We start from the raw sequence: 21,058 nt of genomic DNA on the forward strand, positions 1-21,058 counted from the left end.
GTGTATCTGTGTGTATCTGTGTGTGTTTGTGAGCATGTGTGTATCTGTGTGTATCTGTGTGTGTGTTTGTGAGCATGTGTGTATCTGTGTGTATCTGTGTGTGTTTGTGAGCATGTGTGTATCTGTGTGTATCTGTGTGTGTTTGTGAGCATGTGTGTATCTGTGTGTATCTGTGTGTGTTTGTGAGCATGTGTGTATCTGTGTGTATCTGTGTGTGTTTGTGAGCATGTGTGTATCTGTGTGTATCTGTGTGTATGACTCTGTAGATGCTCCATCAGTCAGCAGCGCATCAGGGCTCAGATGAGAACAGTGTGACTCTTCAGCTGCAGACATCCAGGGAGAGACAGAGATTAATGCTGCAGAACACGACAGCCCAGCCAGCGCAAGACCCGGTCTGAAAGCGGCAGAGAGGGCAGTGCTTTCCGCCCCCGTTGTCCCTGTTTGCACTGGGCAGAGCACTCTGTCGTAGTGCGTGTTTGTTTGGGCTGTCAGACCGAAGGACGCCCTGCTGGCTCACAGCAACGGAGCACCAGCTGACTCTGCCTGCTCGCCATCATTAGGGCTTACCGTGATGTTATTAAATCATCTCGAACAGTCCCGCGTGTCTGATTGCTTTTAATTTGTCTCCTCTGCCTTTCTCGTGGCAGTGTGTGGGTCCTACTGCATTCACTCCCTTGTGGGAATCTAGCAGGTCTTTTGAGACCTGAGAGAAAGCCAGAACTCCTCTTTTAACCCTTTTGGAATGTTTCTTCAAAAGTGTTCTCCACTGCTTTAAATTATCAGTAATGATTGTTACATCATAATTAGAATGTAGAATAGAACTTAAAGAACATTTTCATTGCATAGTTGTCTAAATGGCTAAAGGGTGGCTTCTAACATGGCTGCCAGACCAGACCTCTCTTGGGCAGGAGTGTTGCCATGGTGCCCCTGGGGAAGCGCTTCCTGTGTGACGGAGCTTCATGTCTCTGGGGATAACGAGGCGCCTGCACAGGTGCGCTCCCGGGTTCGGGGTAACTAATTCAGCAGCTTGGGTCCACCGCTTCCCATTTATATACTGGTAATTTATTTAAGGGAAACTTTAGGGAACAATTTCCTTTGGGTGAACATGGACACACAGACAGCATGGGGAAGCTTCTCCCTCTGGTGTTACATGAGTATGTGGTCCCGCTGTGCGGCAGTAACAGATCTTGTTCTCATTTAGCCTTTTTATTTTGGAATGCCCAAACATATTTACAGGCTGTGTTGTCGCCCCGTTGCCACCTCCCGCTCCTCCTTGGATGGGGAAAGGCAGACAAGTATACACCTTGTCCAAGAAGGTCGTTTTAGGCGTGAGTTTAGCTACCACTACCCAAGAGTCCCCTAAACATAATTTTTCTGAGAAAAGTACAACAGATTTACATTACATTCCATTACATTATTGGCATTTGGCAGACGCTCTTATCCAGAGCGACGTACAGTTGATTACACTAAGCAGGAGACAATCCTCCCCTGGAGTAATGCAGGGTTAAGGGCCTTGCTCAAGGGCCCAATGGCTGTGTGGATCTTATTGTGGCTACACCGAGGATCGTACCTCCAACCTTGCGTGTGCCAGTCATTTACCTTAACCACTACGCTACAGGCCGCCCTGTTTTATGTTCTGAGGAGTCAATGCTGGGAGGGTGTGAAGACACAACTGGGCTGATTTCTAAATGTTGGCGTCTGTTTGAAGAGTTTGAACGTTAGAAGCACACACACCGGCAGCATCCTGCTGACTCCGATGTTACTCAGGAAATGATGTGTTTAAAGGGAGGAAGTGCCACCTGCCCGCTCGCTCAGATTTGCTTACGCCAACGCTCCGACCGGCATCTGCGATAATTCCACTCAAAGGGCCTGATTATTTAATGAGTCGGGCTGAAGGAAGACTAAACCGCGCACACTACATATCGAATGAAACGCAATCAGCGGGCTCTGCATAGGGTGCCGTCTGGAGCTCCGCTTCAGAAAACACGCTGCGGGTTTTTCCTCGCCTGTGGAGTCTGCTCCCGCCCTGCCGGTCTTTGTGTCCGCGTACGGCAGTTATTCTCCACTGCAGTCTCTGTGCTTCAAGCCCAGGATGCAAGAACGAATGGGCGCATTTTCTATCGGACAAAGACAGCAGTGCAGTTTACCCAGCCGTGTGTTAGCGCTTGGTTAACACGCCTTGAGCAGCCTAGCCAAGTCTTCTCTCCACCACTTCTTTCTTTCCCCTGGTGTCAGGGAGCAACTTAATAAATGACCGCAGTAAATTTCTGAAAAAAGAACTTGTTTGACTAGTTTGACCAAAGAGCAAAAACATTATGACCACCTGCCTAATATGCTCTTTGGTCCTCCACATGCCGCCAAAACAGCTCTGACTCGCCGAGGCATGGACTCAATGATACCTCTGGAAGTGCCCTGAGGTATCTGGCACCATGACGTTAGCAGCAGATCCTTCAAGTCCTGTTAGTTGCGAGGTGGAACTGCTGTGGATTTTTGTTCCAGCACATCCCACAGATGCCCAATTGGATTGAGATCTGGGGAATTTTGAGGCCAGGGTAACACCTTGAACTCTTCATCATGTTCCTCAAACCATTTCAGCAGTGTGGCAGGGCATTATCCTGCTGAAGAGGCCACGGCCATTGGGGTATACCGTTGCCATGAAGGGGTGTACCTGGTCTGCAATGTTGTTTAGGTAGGTGGCACGTGTCAAATTGACATCCAAATGAATGCCCGAACCCAGGGTTTTCCAGCAGAACATTGCCCAGAGTATATCTCCCTCCACCGGCTTGTCTTCTTTACATAGTGCATCCTGGTGCCATCTCTTCCCTCAGGCCGTCCACATGATGTAAAAGAAAAAACCAGGACCCAGGTAACCTTGGTCCACGCTCGCGTGGTCATTGTAGGCGCTTATCAATGATGGATAGGGGTGGCATCAATCAACCTTGGGAGCCTAACATCCTGTGGCTGGTTTGTGGTTTCTCCCTCCTTGGACCACTGTCGGTAGGTACTCACCACTGCTGCCTGGGAGAATCACTCTTTACACTTTGCATGTCTTTATCCAGTTTCTCCCGCATCCAACACATCAACTACGAGAGCCAACTGTTCGCTTATATCTAATATATCCCAGACTTTAACGTGTGCGCTTGTTATGAGATAATCAATGTTATCTGTGTGGGCATAATGGCTTGGCTCATCGGTGTATATATTTATTTAGATATGAACTCAAATAACCACTTCAGGGAGATTCAGTTTCATTGAGACAGTGTAACTTTTTTTTACTGTCTCACATTTACAAGGCCACTGAATACATTTTTTTACAGTGTGCTGTTCGGTAACGCATGACAGTTACGTGCTGTTCAAGAAGACGGAGCGCTTATGTGCTCTTCTAGAAGACAGGACAGTCATACTGTTCAAGAACACAGGACAGTTATGCCGAGACCTTAGAATTATTAGGTTCTGACATTTTTCAGAAAAAGGAGTTAGTCTCATAAATATTACTCAGGCTTCTCCTTGTTACATTACATTACAGTCATTTGCCAGATGCTCTTATCCAGACTGACATGCAGTAAACAACTGTATGCATTCCATTTTGCCCCCAAATATGTTCATGGTGTGTATGGCCAAAATGTACATGTTCAATTGTTAAATTTTGGTCTCATCTGGCTATAGCCCTCTCTTCCAGTCATAAATCCAATGAGGTTTGATAAACCCCAACTGCTTGGTTTTGTTTATTGTGCTTAATAGGGGTTGTCTTCGAGACTTGGTGGCCACAAGACACAACCAATCTCTGCAATTCTGTGATCCTTGCGATCCGGGTTGCTTATGGCCTCCGTCACCATCTTCCTTTCCGTTCGTGGGGATAATATGCACTTGCATCCTCATCCTGGCAAGTTTGCAACTATTCCATATGTATTTTTCTGTATCAGGCTTGTCATTGTCAATTACAATTTGTTTATTGGCTTTGGCTTTCCCATGCCATGAAACAGGAAGTGATGGAATTATTTTTGACCAACTAAATTAAGTAAATTTTACAGAAATATACTGAAAATATATACAAGGGCGACCTGTAGTGTAATGGTTAAGGTATATGACTGGGACACACAAGGTCGGTGGTTCGATACCCGGTGTAGCCACAATAAGATCCGCACAGCCTTTGGGACCTTGAGCAAGGCCCTTAACCCTGCATTGCTGCAGGGGAGGATTGTCTCCTGCTTAGTCTAATCAACTGTACGTTGCCAGAGCATCAGCCAAATGCCATTAATGTAATAATTAATGAAAAGGATGAAAACATATACAACCTTTTAAATGTTGCGTCTGCTTAGAGCCCGTTGACTTTGGTATTAGAAGGTACCAAAACTCAAAACTACCGAGAATCCAGAACGCAGATAGAACCTTATAATTCCACAGTTACCATATTTAGTTATAGATCGCTGGGGCGTTATGCGCTCTTCTAGAACACGGGACAGCTGTATGCTGTTCTAGAACACAGAACCGTTATGTGTACTGATATGAGCAGCTACTCAGGCTTCCGATCCCCTGACCCCTGGATCTGTGGCCTGATTACCGTGCGTCCCTGTGCGCCCATCTTTCTCTTGCATATCTTTTACCTAGCGACCATCATACGGCTCGCTGCCGTTTAAGTTACTCAAGTGGAGGGGCTGTGATTACATCACTCTGTAGATGAGTGCTGGCACGCGATCCCAGGTTTACAGCCCTGGGTCACAGAGAGTACTCGGATGAAAAAGATGCTTTGTGGCATCAGTAAAAATATCCGTGGGTGCGTCTGAGCTCTTTCCTGTGTGGATGCTGAGGTGGTGGAGTGACAGCCGCAATATTCCTCTCTCTCCTTTTCTCCCTCTCTTTCTCTGATCTCTCTCTCCATTTCAGAATAGACTTTTCCCTTGTAGAAAGGTGACTGTAACACGGAGATCTGCTGTGCGTTTTGCTCATGCAGAAAGGTGTTTAGCAAGTGGCAGAAGAAATTAAAACAAATGGTTTTCGTCTGCTGAAGTTAGTAAAATAGCTCACAGTAGGAGTGTGTGTGGGCGCGTGCATACTTTTGCATGCATGTCGTGGCGGTACTGACTCCCAAAATTCAGCCGATCAAGGAAGAAGCTTGAAAACTAGTTCTCGACCACATAAAACACAGGGAAGCACGAAGGACTTGACGTATAATGAGCACATGTATGCTATTCGACAGCGACAGCGATAAACCATATCGTTGGAATGGCTTCCCACCGAATTTACAGGGCGTCACGTGCAAAATGGCCGACGACGTAGCCGAGAGGCGAGTTACAGAGCGTTATTGTTCAGCGGTGTGGATGCCCGCGTCGTTATGGTTACGGCTATAGTTATAGTCCTCGGTACGGATGGTCCTTTAGGCGTGCGGTTCCAGCCCATGGAAGAAGCCCGTCGCTGTACGAGGGCCTTGGGCTCGTTAGCGGGATGAGGAAGGCGTACGGTTGAGTGGCGTTAGGAGGAAGGACGCGGGCCTGATTACGGATGCGCGAGGCGTGGCAGCCTGTAGCCCAGTGTGGAATGGCTCCAGTGCAGCTCCTGGGTTCTGGCTATAGGGCCAGAAGCATTAATCAAGACACGCTTTTAATTAGGCCTCTCTATCACCGGCGCTGCATATATCGACAGGCTGGTGTAACTCCACAATCCCCCCACCGCTGCTCACCAACACACGCTGTTCTCCCAAATACACACTCACACACACACACACACACACACACACACCGTTCTCCCAAATACACACTCATACACACACACACATCATCCTCCCAAATACATTTATTCACACACACACGCACACACACACACACACCGTTCTCCCAAATACACACTCACACGCACACACACACACACACCGTTCTCCCAAATACACACTCACACACACAATCATCCTCCCAAATACACTTATTCACACTCATGCGAACACACATACACTAACACAACATCTAATTCTCTTCCAAACATATGCATACCCAAACACACACCCCGAAACACAAACATTCACACAGACAAACACATGTACCAACACACACCATCCAGTACTCTCCCAAACATACGCATAGACACACACACACACACACACACACCACCCCGACACACACACATGCACAGAGACACACACATGCAAACATGCATACACACACCACACCCACACCCTGACACACACGCATACACACACACATACACACACCACCCCGACACATACACACACGCGCGCACACACACACACATACACACACCACCCCAACACACACACACATATACACACACATACACACAGACACACACACATACACACACCACCCTGACACACACACACACATGCACACAGACACACACACCACCCCGACACACACACACACACACACACACAGGCACACATCACCCCAACACACACACACATGCACACAGACACACACACATGCACACATGCACACAGACACAGACACAGAGACACACACAGAGACACACACACACACACACCCACACACCCACAGGCACACAGCAGTAGTTGTGAGGACCCTTGGCAGACAGAGGACAGTGGCTCTGGGCTCAGCCCCAGTGCGGTTAGATTAGCGGGAAATTACTTCTGCACAACGGCCGCCGCGTATGACAGCACATCGGCCTCGGGAGGAGGGCAGCTGCTTCAGAGAGAGGAGGAAGAGCAGGAGGAGGAGGAGGCTGCCTTCGCCTGATGTTTAACGTCACTCGCTGAGAGAGGGAGAGGGAGAGTGACAGAAAGGGAGAGAGACACAGTCGTCTTCAGAGCGCACATGATGCAGAGCTCGGCAGCATAGACGGTAAATCCTGCATTTCTGCCTTTTCTCTCTCTCTCTCTCGTCGCCTTTCTCTCCGCGTCCTCTCCCTCCGCTGCATCCCTCTCCGTCTCCGGCTGCACCTGTCTTGTGTTTTCCCCTTCTCTCTCTCTCTCTCTCACACGCTCTCTCTCTCTGTTTCTGTCCGTCTCCCTCTGTGGGTGTGCGCGGTCGTTGGTCTGTGAGCGTGTCAGCGTGTTTGCGAGGCGAGAGGTGCGTAGGAGGCGGTGTTTCAGTGTGGAAGCGTGGGCAGCCTGGGAGAAGGGTGTTTCCCCGCCGCGTCTCCATGCCAACGCCGTTGGCGATAACGCTCTCGCACCCCCCCCCCCCCCCCGGGCGCCGTTTTAAATCTGGAGTCCGGTTTTGGAGCGGTTTACTGTGGTTACCGCGGCAACAGAGGTTGGGAGGGGACTGCTGATATCTGGAGAGCCTGGATTCCACCCTTGCGTTCCCCGGCTCTGGTCCGGGAGAGTCCGCTGGTCGAGCCTCGCTCCGCAGTGTGGCTTTGCAGAGCTACGGGTTTCAATCATAGCAGGGACAAAGCTTCTGTACTTTCCATGTTACATTACAGTTACAGTTGTTTAGCTGATTCTTTTATCCAAAGCGACTTACAGTTGATGAGACTAAGCAGGGGACTGTCCCCCTTGGGGCAATGTGGGGTTAAGGGCCTTGCTCAAGGGCCGAACAGCTGCACAGATCTTATGGTGGCTACAACGGCACTTGAACTACCAACCTTCCGAGTCTTAGTCACTACCCACTAGCCTACAGGCTGCCCTCCCTCAAAGGAACTGTTGACTCAAAGGGATTTTGCTGGTTTTTTTTTGCTGCTTTCTAAAACTGCTTCAATGGCATTGCATTATAGTTGCAATAGCAGTTCGATTTTTTTTAACTGCATGAACCTGGGTAGTAACAGATAGCTGCCAGTGGTCATACAAAACATTGATTTGTCTGTTAGCCAGTAATACTGGATATCCTCCCTGCCTGAAAAATGTGGAAGCACTTCATATTTTTGCAAAGAAAGCCTGGCGAGGCTTTGAGACTGTTTTCACTGTGGGCGGGTGAAAGGTCTTGTTCCCAAAACCTACCTATGGATACTGCTTGGAGCTCCAGGTCACAATCACAGCCATAGCTATGGATACTGATTGGAGCTCCAGGTCACAATCACAGCCATAGCTATGGATACTGCTTGGAGCTCCAGGTCACAGTCACAACTGTAGCTATGGATACCCCTCTGGGCTCCTGGGGCCGGTCGCACCAGCTGGACATATGCCAGGTCTTAACGTTACATCCGATTTAGAATGTGCACAAAATCAGACTTAAAAATATACCTACTACGGGGCAGGTATTAAATGCAACTGCAACAACCTCTGAATATGGCACATCTCCTTTATAGATCGCACATCCAGTATGCTTTCAGACATGAGAGAATGTCGAAAGACCCACTAATCCTCACCGCATGAAGGAAAACGTTAGTGAGCTTTTTGAACGCTTTCATTCTTGCTGAGCTCTTTCAATTAATCGACAGGTCTGACTGGGGAGTGCATCACAAAGCAGGAAAACCCAGTTAGCTGGACAATTTCACAGAGTAAAATCTGGACCAGCGGTTTCAGTTCATCTTGCCGTTTTGGAAGGGTTATGGGTTTTACTTGGTGAACTTATCGAGCTGCTCAGTTTGTCCTGCTTTGTGATATACCCCGGATGGTTGCACAGTTTTTGGCACATAGCAGCACTAAAATTGTATCTAATTGTGCTTTTTAGAATTCTTTAGAGGACACAGTTCATGTCAACAAATGAAGCAGTAGAACTATTGTAGCCAGCAACTCACACTGCTTAGCAACATTCACACAACATAATGTATCAAGTGAATGCGCATTGTCGTGGCTTGATGTAGCTGTGCCTAGTCAGATTTTTAGATGGTGCAACAGCCGTAAATATTTAACACAACGCCAGACGTAGCTATGACCAACTTTTTAATGTCCAACTGGTGCAACCGGCCCCTGGTCACAGCTACAACTATATCTGTGGATATTGCTCTGGTCTTCAGGTTCTTCACAGTTACAGCCATAGCTATAGATACCGCTCTGGGCTCCAGGTCACAGTTACAGCCGTAGGTATGGATATCGCTCTGGGCTCCAGGTCACAGTTACAGCCGTAGGTATGGATATCGCTCTGGGCTCCAGGTCACAGTTACAGCCGTAGGTATGGATACTGCTCTGGGCTCCAGGTCACAGTTACAGCCGTAGGTATGGATACTGCTCTGGGCTCCAGGTCACAGTTACAGCCGTAGGTATGGATACTGTTCTGGGCTCCAGGTCACAGTTGCAGCCGTAGCTCTGGACCGGATTCATTTAATCACAGGGCTGCTGTGCTCTCGGTGCAGCTCATAATCAAACGCTCCCGGAGGGATAAGGCCTGAGATTCCCGTCGGAATGAGTCAGAGCACTTATCCCAATCTTTTCTTTTATGGGTAAATGGAACACAGCGTGAATAGTGTCATAATCTCTGACCGTCTCCCCTGATGTCCCTCCCACCTTCCCTTATTCTCGCCCACAAATTATTATTTTATATAGTTATTGTGATGGAAATAGGAATATATTCCATAAAGGTCATTAATGTCATTAATGTCCTTTTACCAAAGGTAAAGTGTGTGAAACACATCGGAGATGGGGGTCACTAGAGCACGGAAGAGACCAACTATTTTGGCAGTGTGAATATCAGCCAGTGCAGATGAGCACGCAGTTAGTAACTGTGTTTCACTGCTGTATTAAAAATGCTGAGTTAACAGGGGACTGCACTGTAATGTTTACTCGGTTAATGGGGTGGGGGGTCGTTTTGGGCCAGTGCCCCTTGGAGAAAGAATGAGGTGAAGCAGAACAGGTTCTGTGTGTGTGTTTGCATGTGTGCGTGTGCATGTATGTTTGTGTTTGTGAGTGGGACGTGTGTGTGTGTGGGTGTGCGCACGCATGTGTGTCTGATTTGCCTGTGTTCCTCATTCAGTCAGAGCAGAAATCAATCACTACGGCAACACCTTGGCAGTGCATTATGGGAACACTCCTTACACGTTTATCCTTGAGTGAGACAGTTATCATCTGCATTTTATTAAAAAGGGTCAGTATAAAAACAGTATACAGTCACTAAGTTATTAGATATTTATTAACTAATTCTTAGACTTATTAAGTTTTCTGTTGATGTCCCTATCCACTTAGAGGTTGACGCATTGTGTGTTCAGAGAGGCTCTTCTGCATACCCCTGTAATGTGTGGTTATTTGAATTACTGTCAGCTTTGACCAGTCTTCTTCTCTGACCTGTCTCATTAGCAACACACTTCTGCCCACAGAACCGCTGCTCACTGAATTTTTTTCGCACTATTCTCAGTCAACTCTTGAGACTGTGGTATGTGAAAATCCCAGGAGATACTTAAACCACCCTGTCTGGCACCAACAATAATTTCATGGTCGAAGTCACTGAGATCACATTTTTTCCCCATTCTGATGGTTGATGTGCACATTAACTGAAGTTCCTGACCCGTATCTGCATGAATGTATGCATTGCACTGCAGCCACAAGATTGGCTGCTTAGATAATCGCATGAATAAGTAGGTGTACAGGTGTTACTAATAAAGTGCTCTTTGAGTGTATAGTCCACATACGAACACACAGGATATTAGCAGTGAGTGAGAGGTAGGCAGAAAAAGACAGGAAAATAGAAAGGGGAAGTGAGAGAGAGAGCAAGAGGAAAGAGAAAGAGTGAGAGGGAGAGAAAAGGAAATCAAAGTCTGGTGATGCATATCCAGGTAGATTCGGCACTGAAATTCAAGATGGATACAAGACCTTATAAGCAATTCACTACGGTATCTTTGAAGCTCAATATCTCAAAACCTTTCAGAACACAGATAGACCCTTATAATTCCATGGTCACAAAATGGAGGCAGACAGACATATTGGCTGAGACACAGATAGCAGTCAGGTGGCTGTTTGAGGGCAGGCGGGCATCAGGAGACTCATATTGAGCTTTATTTATTTCCTCTGCCCAGGAGGGAGGTCACTGAGAGGCAAGATCTGCGAGAAGGCAAAGGAGTATGGGAAGAATATCATATGCGTGATTCTGGTGAGTAGCTTCGCCTCATTTCCCTGTGTCACCCGAGAAGAACTTTATCCAAAATGGAGGAATAATGAAAAAGTAAGGAAAAGAGTTCTGTGAAGGACCATTAACCACAGAGACCCCATGCATATTTTTTGCTTTTAAAGAAGTAACATAAAGCATAAAGGCCCAGCTCAGATGTTCTTATAGGAGTAACATGGTGGTTGAATGTTACTCTTTCCAGTTGTCTTTAGGCAACAATAAATTATTTTTATTTATTTATTATTCAGTCATTTAAATGCATTTTAAAACATATTTTTCTAAGCCTGAATTTCCCACTATTACAATCCACCCAAACTGTCTGGGCGTGGTAATGAGAACTGTCAATTAGCTATGATCTGCCCCCACTTTCCTGTAGGCCAGCGGTGCAAACTGTGGGTCACGAGTTACTGGGGAGGGGTAAGGGGAGTGGTTATCCTTGTGTGACGCACTAATAGGAGAACATTCTCAACCGGTTGAAAATAGGACATTCATTCATCCATTATCCTAACCCGCTTATCCTGAACAGGATCGCTGGAGCCTATCCCAGCATACATTGGGTGAAAGGCAGGAATACACCCTGGACAGGTCACCAGTCCATCGCAGGGCACACACACCATTCACTCACACCTACGGGCAATTTAGACTCTCAAATCAGCCTAACCTGCATGTCTTTGGACTGTGGGAGGAAACCAGAGTACCAGGAGGAAACCCATACAAACACAGGGAGAACATGCAAACTCCGCACAGAGAGGCCCCAGGCCGATGGGGATTCGAACCCAGGACCTTCTTGCTGTGAGGCAGCAGTGCTACCCACTGCACCATCCGTGCCGCTTTAAAAATAGGACAATACATTTTAAAGGCTTACTTCTCCAAAACTAAAGAACAGACATATTTAGCACTTTCATCGTGTTTCTTCAATGCCTTCTGGTGCAAATTGCATATAAAAATCTAGAAAGTGTGACCAACCACCATGTTACTCCTTTAAAGCAGTAGATCTGTGATAACAGTGACCGGGCTAACCGGCTTGACTCCTCAGACTCCTCCGTCTCGTATTTCCCAGCTTTAAATGTAAACATAAGGTGAAGAAGCCAGTGCTGTGTTTGTCACAACCCCCGGCCCAGGGTATCCAAGGGCTCTCTGGACGAAAATGTGCATCATTCCAGGCATCCTCAGAAGATGCACCAGGCTATATCTCTTCATAAACTTTCTGATGTTTCAGAGAGGAAATGTTCTCACGCACGCATGTACACATACGTATACTAAAAACATATACACACGCGCATACATACGCACATGCACTCACAGACAGACAAACACACACATACACCCATGCACACACAAATGCACATACACACACACACAAACACACTCACATACACTCACATAAACACACACACATGCACACACTCACAGACACACACACACAAACACACAGACACACACACACAAACACACATACACACACACACATACATACGCACAGCAATACTCACACTCACACACTCATAGACACACACATACACACGCATACGCACGCATGTGTACCCACACACATGCATACTCACTCACACATACTCACACACACACACACGCATACTCACACTCACACACACTCACACACACACACTGTAACCCATCTTCCCCTAGAGGTTAAGAGCTCACATTCAGCATGCTGACAGGGGCGTCCTCCTTTCAACCCGGCGCTCTCTGGTTTAATTATTTCTTTCTTTTCTTTTCGTGCTGTTCATTCAGCAGATTGATCTTCCTGTGCTGAGCTGTGAGGTTGTGCCTGTTTACTCACCTATGCAGATGGTAGCAGAGTGTGATGGTTTTAGATCCAAACTTAAATGTAGGCTTGACTCCTGTGTCCCATCTCACAGTCACACAGCTCGAGCAAGACGCTTCCGTCAGGTGTCACAGAGAGAGCTCTGTAATTGGCCAGGAGACTCGTGGTTCGCTAGACCTCCAACCTGAGGAATCTTGGGCTCATTCCAATCGCTTATTTTTCTCCCCTTGCTCCTTTTCCTGCTCCTGGCTCCGCACATCGGGAGAGGCTAGAAAAAGAGGTGAGAAAAAGCAGTGAAGATGTGGAAATCGAGAAAACGTGAATTAGGCTAATTCTTATTCGGAATGCCATCGCTCCTTCAAACGCCAGTTCTAAGCCAGGTCATTTGCGGACGTGGCCTATGCGTGGCAGATGGGGAGAGGTGGATCCCCAGGTCTATCTTTTATATGTGTTTCCTTGCTCAAAGGCAAGATTGGGAGTTCCTAATTTATACATCTAGCTCCTAGAAGGAATATTTAACGGGTTGGAATGTCCTTAAAGATGGCGGACCTCAATCGATGTCTGGGTCAAGAGCAAGGAAAAGAGAATGAGTGATTAGAAAGAGCCCCTAAAATACAGCAGTGGAGGAGGATGGAGGTGGAAGCTTAAGGCACGGCCTTTTCAAACTCTACACCTTTTCAAACACCTTTTCATACCTTAGTCCTCCCTCCTGATTTCCCCCTGATTTCCCCCGCCCCCCTTTCTGATATCCCTATCCCCCTTGTCTAAAAAAAAAAAAAATTACACTTATGATGACTATATGTTTAGAACAGCATTTCATGTGTATTTTCCTAGTTATGGATGTGATGCTTTGACTTGTGGAAGAACTTATGCACTTGTAGGTCGCTTTGGATTAAAAGTGTCTGCCAAATGACTAAAATGGAGGTCACTCAGTCATTTTATACGGGTGTTGACCAGTAAAATGGTGGAGGTGGCATGGGGGTCGTTCCTATCCGTATTGACCTTGTTCAATTTTATTTTTATGTAGTAAGCGGCCAATCAATTGAAGGTGCCCTTTAAAGAGCCTCAGCCAAGAGAAACAGGAAGTTTATAAACAGGACGTAATTGCGCCAATTTCCCAGAAGTTATTCGTAAAGTCGGGCTTTTTTACGGCCGTCATCCCTCCGTGACATTTCAGCCCACAGTCTTAATTAGTCAGCAGTACGGCAGCCTGGCGGGAGGGTGTTAGCGACGGCGCCCACCGCTCTCTGTTTTATGTGTCATTTATGAAGCCCGTCGAACGGGCGTCTCATGTAGCGGAGCTGCCCTGTATTAGAGTGGACCTCCGCCGGGGTTATCATTAGTCTGATCTCCCGTGGGGGTGGGGAGGGGGTTTGACGTGTGGGAGGTCACACCTGGGAGAAGCGGGCTCCCGCTGGCTCACAGACGGCGGCTCGTTAGCCTTAGCGTGACCGCGGCTTTTTACGACCGGCGGGTCTGCTGCGGCGAGCCTCCCGGCCCGGGGGGGGGGTAACGGCGTGTGGGTGCGTCTGCAAGGGGGGATGTGGGGGTGCAGTAGGCCGCAGGTGACATCAGGACAATTCTGGAACATCACACAGCAGCTGCCTGTTTCTCTGTAGGGAACAGGACATAAGTTATAGATTGTCCTTATCTGCACCCCCTCCCACCCCACATACACACAGTTCCTCTCTGTGACGCAGACAGGCATTCATTCTCTTACAGAGCGATGCTACAGGGACTGACACAGAGTCCTGCTATGGACTGCTATCTATATCTCTCAGTCGTACATTCTTACCTTTGAAAGAAGCTGGCCAGTGATGCAAGCCAAATGGTGGATGTGTTTTGGTATAGCAATTAATGATGAAAGTGTCTTGGCTTTTACAGGTCAGATTTACGATCAGGTCAGGAGAACGTTAAACAAAAACTGAATTTCGTATTTGTAGTGCTGGACCTCCAGTACACCTGGTCACCTGCATTCATTAAGCCCATTAATTAATTATAAGGAGCTGAGAACTATAACATCTGTAGCACTCCAGGACCTGTGTTGCACTAGAGCCTATTGAAGACTATGTCTCTGAGCCTGAAAAAGGTATGATGTCATCGCCTGCCCTTATGACATCACCTGCCCTTTTTCCTGAGTCAGAGACAGAAAGAGTGTGACTAGAGTTCTGTGACTCCTGAGTCAGACACAGAGAGAAAGGAACATTACAGTGCAGTGACTCCTGAGTCAGATACAGAGAGAAAGGAACATTACAGTGCAGTGACTCTTTCCTGAGTCAGAGACAGAGAGAAAGGGACATTACAGTTCTGTGACTCCTGAGTCAGAGACAGGGAGAAGGTGACCGTACAGTGACTCTCTCCAGAGTCAGACAGATATAAAGTGGCAGTTCAGTTCTGCACCTGCTGCTGACGGCAGGGCTCTCCTGATTGGTTGACAGTTACTGCCTTTGATCATCTCTCCATTACACTGCTAGCCTTCAGCTGGTATCATAGCAACCCCTCAGTACAGGGAATGGGGTTTGTCAGTGAAGACAGCGAAAAATGATTCTTTGGTTAGAATAAATAGGGGTCCAAGCAGGAAGTGCTGGAACCCTGTTGTTTTTCTTCTGTTTACTAGATACGTTCACTATCCCTGTAGCTATGGCCCAATCATTTTCTTTAACCCTATCAACTTTGCCCCCTTGTGGTTGAGTCATCGACTCATAAATACGTTGTGTTCATGTTTATATACGTAATACAAAAAACTGCAACGCAATAATACCTCAAAACGGTGATGCCAAGTAGTCTGAGTTGGTCTTTGACTTAGAAATTGAGATAATCAATGCTAAACTATAAAAACACTGTTTGTAAATGCTCTGACATAAATTAGTTCAGTCTCAAATTTATGAATGCTACAAGCCTCTTCTTTAATATATAACCAGGAATGGGTAATAGCTCACACAAAAATGTGTGTAACAAAATACCTACCGATGAAATACCTATTAACTACAATTAAACTACAATGAAAACTGTGGATGCATAGATTACTTTGCATATACCTTACTATACAACAAAGATGCGAGCAACCCTTATTAAATATGAAATCCAAGCAAAGTGTGTTTCAAATATTGCCCTTTCCTGCTTATGAGCTTGAACTGGCTCATTTACTGGCAATTAGATCGTTAAACTGCAACGAGCTGATTATGTAGACTATGCCATTCTGCACATGCATCTAACATTAAACTATTCACTGGAGATAAGTTTTAAAGCGATTTTATCCAACTGCTAAATCAATGTTATGTCCTAATTCAGCATTTCAGTTGTGCAATAGAATGAAATAAACATTTAAATAGATAAATGGAAGATACTTCAAGACAGTTTCATCACGTTTCGATCAAATCAAGTGTTTTTTAATCAAATAATTCTGTCTTCATTAAAATGTGTTAAAAGTTAAGATATGTTCCTTTCCCCACTCACAATTACACCTGATGGCCAGATGGTGGCGTTGTAAAGCAGACATTTACATTTTTGCCCATTACTCCTGAATCTCGCCTCACAGCAAGGAGGTCCTGGGTTCGAATCCCCGTCGGCCGGGGCCTCTCTGTGCGGAGTTTGCATGTTCTCCCCGTGTCTGCGTGGGTTTCCTCCGGGTACTCCGGTTTCCTCCCACAGTCCAAAGACATGCACGTTAGGCTGATTGGAGAGTCTAAATTGCCCGTGGGTGTGAGTGTGTGGGTGAGTGGTGTGTGTGCCCTGCGATAGACTGGCGACCTGTCCAGGGTGTATTCGTGCCTTTCGCCCAATGTATGCTGGGATAGGCTCCAGCCCCCTGCGACCCTGATCAGGATAAGCGGGTTCGGATAATGGATGGATGGATGGACTCCTGAATCTTGTGGTCTAGAATCCTTGGCCTATTCCTTGATCTATTCCGGATTTAATTTTCACCTGCCATATCTTTCCGGCATTTATATTTTTTAAAAAACACATTATTTGCTTCGTCTTCTTCAAATTTCATTTAATCTTAATCTTAATCACTTTAAAAAAATTCGGCCAAACTGATCTTTGACAGGACTGGGAATCGAACCCCGGCCCTCAGTGTGCAACTGTAATGAATTGATACCTGCATCAAAGTCCGTTACTTTAACTGGGCGCTACCGCGGCTCAACTTACAGTTTGGATCACTTTTTGGATGCTCCAAACCATGTGTCCATTTTTTCTAAAACAGCTGTAACTTGTGACTCTGATGTCTGATCCTCACCTCGGCACACATATGTAGTCTATGATTCTGTGGAGACATGCCAACTCTCGGCCAATAGGTAGCAAATAAGCCTCTTATACCTCTTTAAATGCCCATGACTCTTCAATAATTTGACAAAGGTTGAAAATTGGTATTCCATCTCTATGCAAGGTTCCAATAGGATGTTCAAATATCACAAAATAACACAAAATCGGGCTTGAAAAAATCTGCGGAGTCTGAACCTCAATAATTGCGGTTATATTTCTCTTTGTGTTTGCTACCTCCTGGGCTTCTCATAAATTGATTTTAGTGAGTTTGATGGATTTTTATATGCTCCTGCTTTAATAAACCAGGTGGCATACAGCAGGGATTATCAAATTTGGTCCTCAAATCCAAATCCAGCGCTGGTTTTATTTTATCCCCAGTAATTAACTGAACAATTTGTGCTACCAATTGGTCAGACTGTCTTCACACCTGACTCCCAGGGCAAAGGGAGTGTGGAAAACCTGCAGTTCTCAGCCTTCTAGGACATAGAGTATATCAGGCATCCTTTGTTTCCCTTGAAGGACATCGGTTCTGGAGAATTAATTGAGCTAAAGGTAAGCCACTTCCCATTTAAAGGCAGCAGAGATGTCTGTGAACTGTAATCCAGAGCTCTGCCGCCCGTCTGATCTTCCAAAGTGCCCTCCCATTTCCTCCGCCCTCCGGTGGCCTCCTGTAACCGCTCACATCGGGCTAAAATCCCTGGGGCTAGCCTAGCGGGTGGCTAATGGGACTGCCCCTTCATAACCTCATGAGACATCAGAGGCATCAGCCAGACTGTCCTAGACACCCCTCCTAGCTCACCCCCGCATTCCCCGGTCCCTTCTGCTATCTGTTCTGGCCCTCAGGCGTGGAAATGAGCTTTGAGAGGTGGGCACGGCAGCAGAGGCCTGTCAGTACTGTACCGAGCCCTGGCTTTTAGCAGTCCTTTACATGTTGTTGTTGGTTGCTGAGCCTGTAGTAATCTCTGCTGAAAAAACAAAAAAACAGCTCAATCTAAGTTTCAGAACAGGTGGTAGCGGGATGACCAGTTCAGACCAGCTTCCAGCTTAACATGGTTTGACCAGTTCATGCTGTTTTGAAAACAGCTGGTACTGTAGTTGGCTGAGAAGCTACCAGCTCATGCCCAGCTAGACCAGCTTTATGATCAGCTTGAAAAGCTGGATTTTACAGCAAGGCTTGGTTTTTGCTTTCAGAAATGGATGAGCTATTACTCAGAGAAATCAGCCTTGTGCTCGGTGCACTTGGCTGTCTCTCTTAGGATGATGTACTTCATGTGATCGCTGACCTTTGACCCTTTGTCGCTCAGGGTCAGAGCATCCTGCCAAATCCCAGGGTTGTTATGCAATGTATACTATTCCCGATGCAATACTGAACACCTCATGCACAAAATATGTCAAAATACAGTAAAAAAAACTTTAAACTTTAAAGCCAATATTTAAAGGCACTCCTCTAATTTGCTCCTGCTATTTATTATTACCTTCGTGTCACTCAGCAGATTATACTAAGTAATAATAATAACAACAATAATTGCGAGGTAATCAGTCAAAGCAGTTGAAGACAGTAATCTCACTAATCTCACTGTCTTAGTTAGCTGATAGTTTTAAATAAAACATTCATTTTAAAAGCAGACCATGACAGATGAGGACCAGGGTTGTGTACCAAGGGTTTTAGGGGAAAATAAAGAATATTTTCCTCAGATTAAAATTATAATTATATAGTTTTTTTTCACACAGAGAGTGGTCACTGTGTGGAATAGTTTGCCAGGACATGTAGTGGAGGCAGACACTCAGGGGGTTTTCAAGACCAGGCTTGACAAGGTGTTAGATGCTTTAGCTTTTAACTAAGCAGAAAGTTCACTTTAGTGGCATAGAAAGGCGAGCACTGCTGGGCTAAATGGCCTGTTGTCGTCATTATGTTATGCTATTTGCTCAGTTTGAATTTGAAGCAGAGGGAAGGGGTGTTTAACAGAGGGAATGGGGTGTTTAGAAGAGGGAAGGGGTGTTTAACAGAGGGAAGGGGTGTTTAACAGAGGGAATGGGGTGTTTAACAGAGGGAAGGGGTGCTTATTAGAGGGAAGGGGGTGTTTTAGCAGAGGGAAGGGGTGTTTAACAGAGGGAAGAGGTGTTTAACAGAGGGAAGGGGTGCTTAGCAGAGGGAAGGGGGTGTTTTAGCAGAGGAAAGGGGGTGTTTTAGCAGATGGAAGGGGTGTTTAACAGAGGGAAGGGGTGCTTAGCAGAGGGAAGGGGGTGTTTTAGCAGAGGAAAGGGGGTATTTTAGCAGAGGGAAGGGGTGTTTAACAGAGGGAAGGGGTGTTTAACAGAGGGAAGGGGTGCTTAGCAGAGGGAAGGGGGTGTTTTAGCAGAGGGAAGGGGGTGTTTTAGCAGAGGGAAGGGGTGTTTAACAGAGGGAAGGGGTGTTTAACAGAGGGAAGGGGTGCTTAGCAGCGGGAAGCGGGTGCTTAGCAGAGGGAAGCGGGTGTTTTAGCAGAGGGAAGCGGGTGTTTTAGCAGAGGGAAGGGGTGGTTAGCAGAGGTCCGTCCTGGAATGACTCCTGTGTCTGTGCAGGGGAGGGGTGAAGGCACCCACACTCGGTTCTGTCATCGGGGGGCGGCGTGTGGTCATACAGCAGCATCAGCTCTGATCACTCTCCCAGGGTCCCGCTGCTTTCTTCCTCCTACGTCAGGATATGGTGTGCTCCAGCCCTCAACATGAATAAGCCCCATTAACGGGCCGTAATCACAATGTTCTCCTTGGTCTAAATACGGTGATTCCAAGTCGCCCATGCTGTGTTTTTATGACATGGTTTGACCAGCTCAAGCTATGTTTTGAAACAGACAAGCAACCTGGTTGACCAGCTAGACCAGCTTATGATCAACTTGACCAGCTCAATTTTCGAGCTGGTCAAGATGGCATTAGCTGGTTTTTATAACAGGGATCAGCAAAATACCGTGATTCCAGGGCATCACCCATGCTGTGTTTTAATATTTGTACGCTAACGACCCTAACGACTGTCTCCCATATTAACAGAGCAGCAATCTACATTTAAAATGCTTCTGTTTAAACTTTCTCAGATCTTTTATTGAATAGTGTTCATCCTGTGTATACTGTCATACAGACCATTATCCACACCATACTGGAACAGCCCCTGCTTTCTTTATCTTTACAGGGCAATAATGGACGTATCCTGCCGCGATATCTCCCTGCAGTTTATCTCCGTTTGTGCTATAATAAAACCTCCGTTGGGGTGTTACTCATGTTTATTTCCATCCGCTGGGCTGTTATTTGCTTTGTTACTAGGCTGTTATCCTTGCCTGCAAACACACGGTCATCTGGTTTCAACAAGGCAGCTTGAAACAGGGGAAATATGAATCTATTATTGATACACCGTAATATCAATATTTGTATCTATGGTTTTTGGAGGCCTATGTTTGAGTCATGCGGGTGAGAGACTTTGTCGCAAAAGTATAAAGAATGGAGATATAAAAATGTAATTTCACTGAAGAAAAAAGTGTGTTTTATCGCATTGGATTGTATGTGAATCACTTGGCTTGAAAAACCTCTGAATCATGTCCAATCCGCAGCATGAATAACGGAGAAATAAAACATATGGAATTTTAATGAGCCGCATGAGTGTTTGGACTATCTTTGTGAGATGTGTTGAGAGGATTTGTCAGCATTTGTTGGTTTAGCGTGCTGTAAGAGGATGAGTTTGTGCCAAGCACTCAGGTCTTCAGAGGATCTGATGCCTTTCATGTTATTAAAAATAGGAGCTGCCAGATTTTTAGCTGTTTACTGTATTTATGGCTGTGAATAGGACAGATTGTTTATTGGGTTATCAGATTTGGGCTCTGAAAAGGGGCTGTGGCATTCTGTGTCATGGGGGATCACATTTTGGGTGCATTGCATTTTGCAATCTGAATGTGGTGGTGGAGTGGGGTGGGACACTTACAGTTGATTAGACTAAGAGGGATAGACTAAGCAGGAGTAATGTGGGGTAAAGGGCCTTGCTCAAAGGCCCAACAGCTATGCATATCTTACTGTGGCTACACTGGGTATTGAACCG

General features: G+C 46.3%; 1 long non-coding RNA gene across 1 annotated transcript in view; it reads left to right on the forward strand.

The window, feature by feature from the left end:
- The window catches only part of LOC133105695 (uncharacterized), a 54,090-nt gene that overhangs the window by 27,872 nt on the left and 5,160 nt on the right, over positions 1–21,058 (forward strand). Inside the window, exon 2 of the long non-coding RNA XR_009703889.1 lies at positions 10,861–10,934. This is a non-coding gene — a long non-coding RNA (uncharacterized LOC133105695). The remainder of the gene's footprint in view (positions 1–10,860; positions 10,935–21,058) is intronic.

The sequence above is a fragment of the Conger conger genome, chromosome 12, assembly GCF_963514075.1.
Source record: "Conger conger chromosome 12, fConCon1.1, whole genome shotgun sequence".
In the NCBI taxonomy this organism is placed as follows: domain Eukaryota; kingdom Metazoa; phylum Chordata; class Actinopteri; order Anguilliformes; family Congridae; genus Conger; species Conger conger.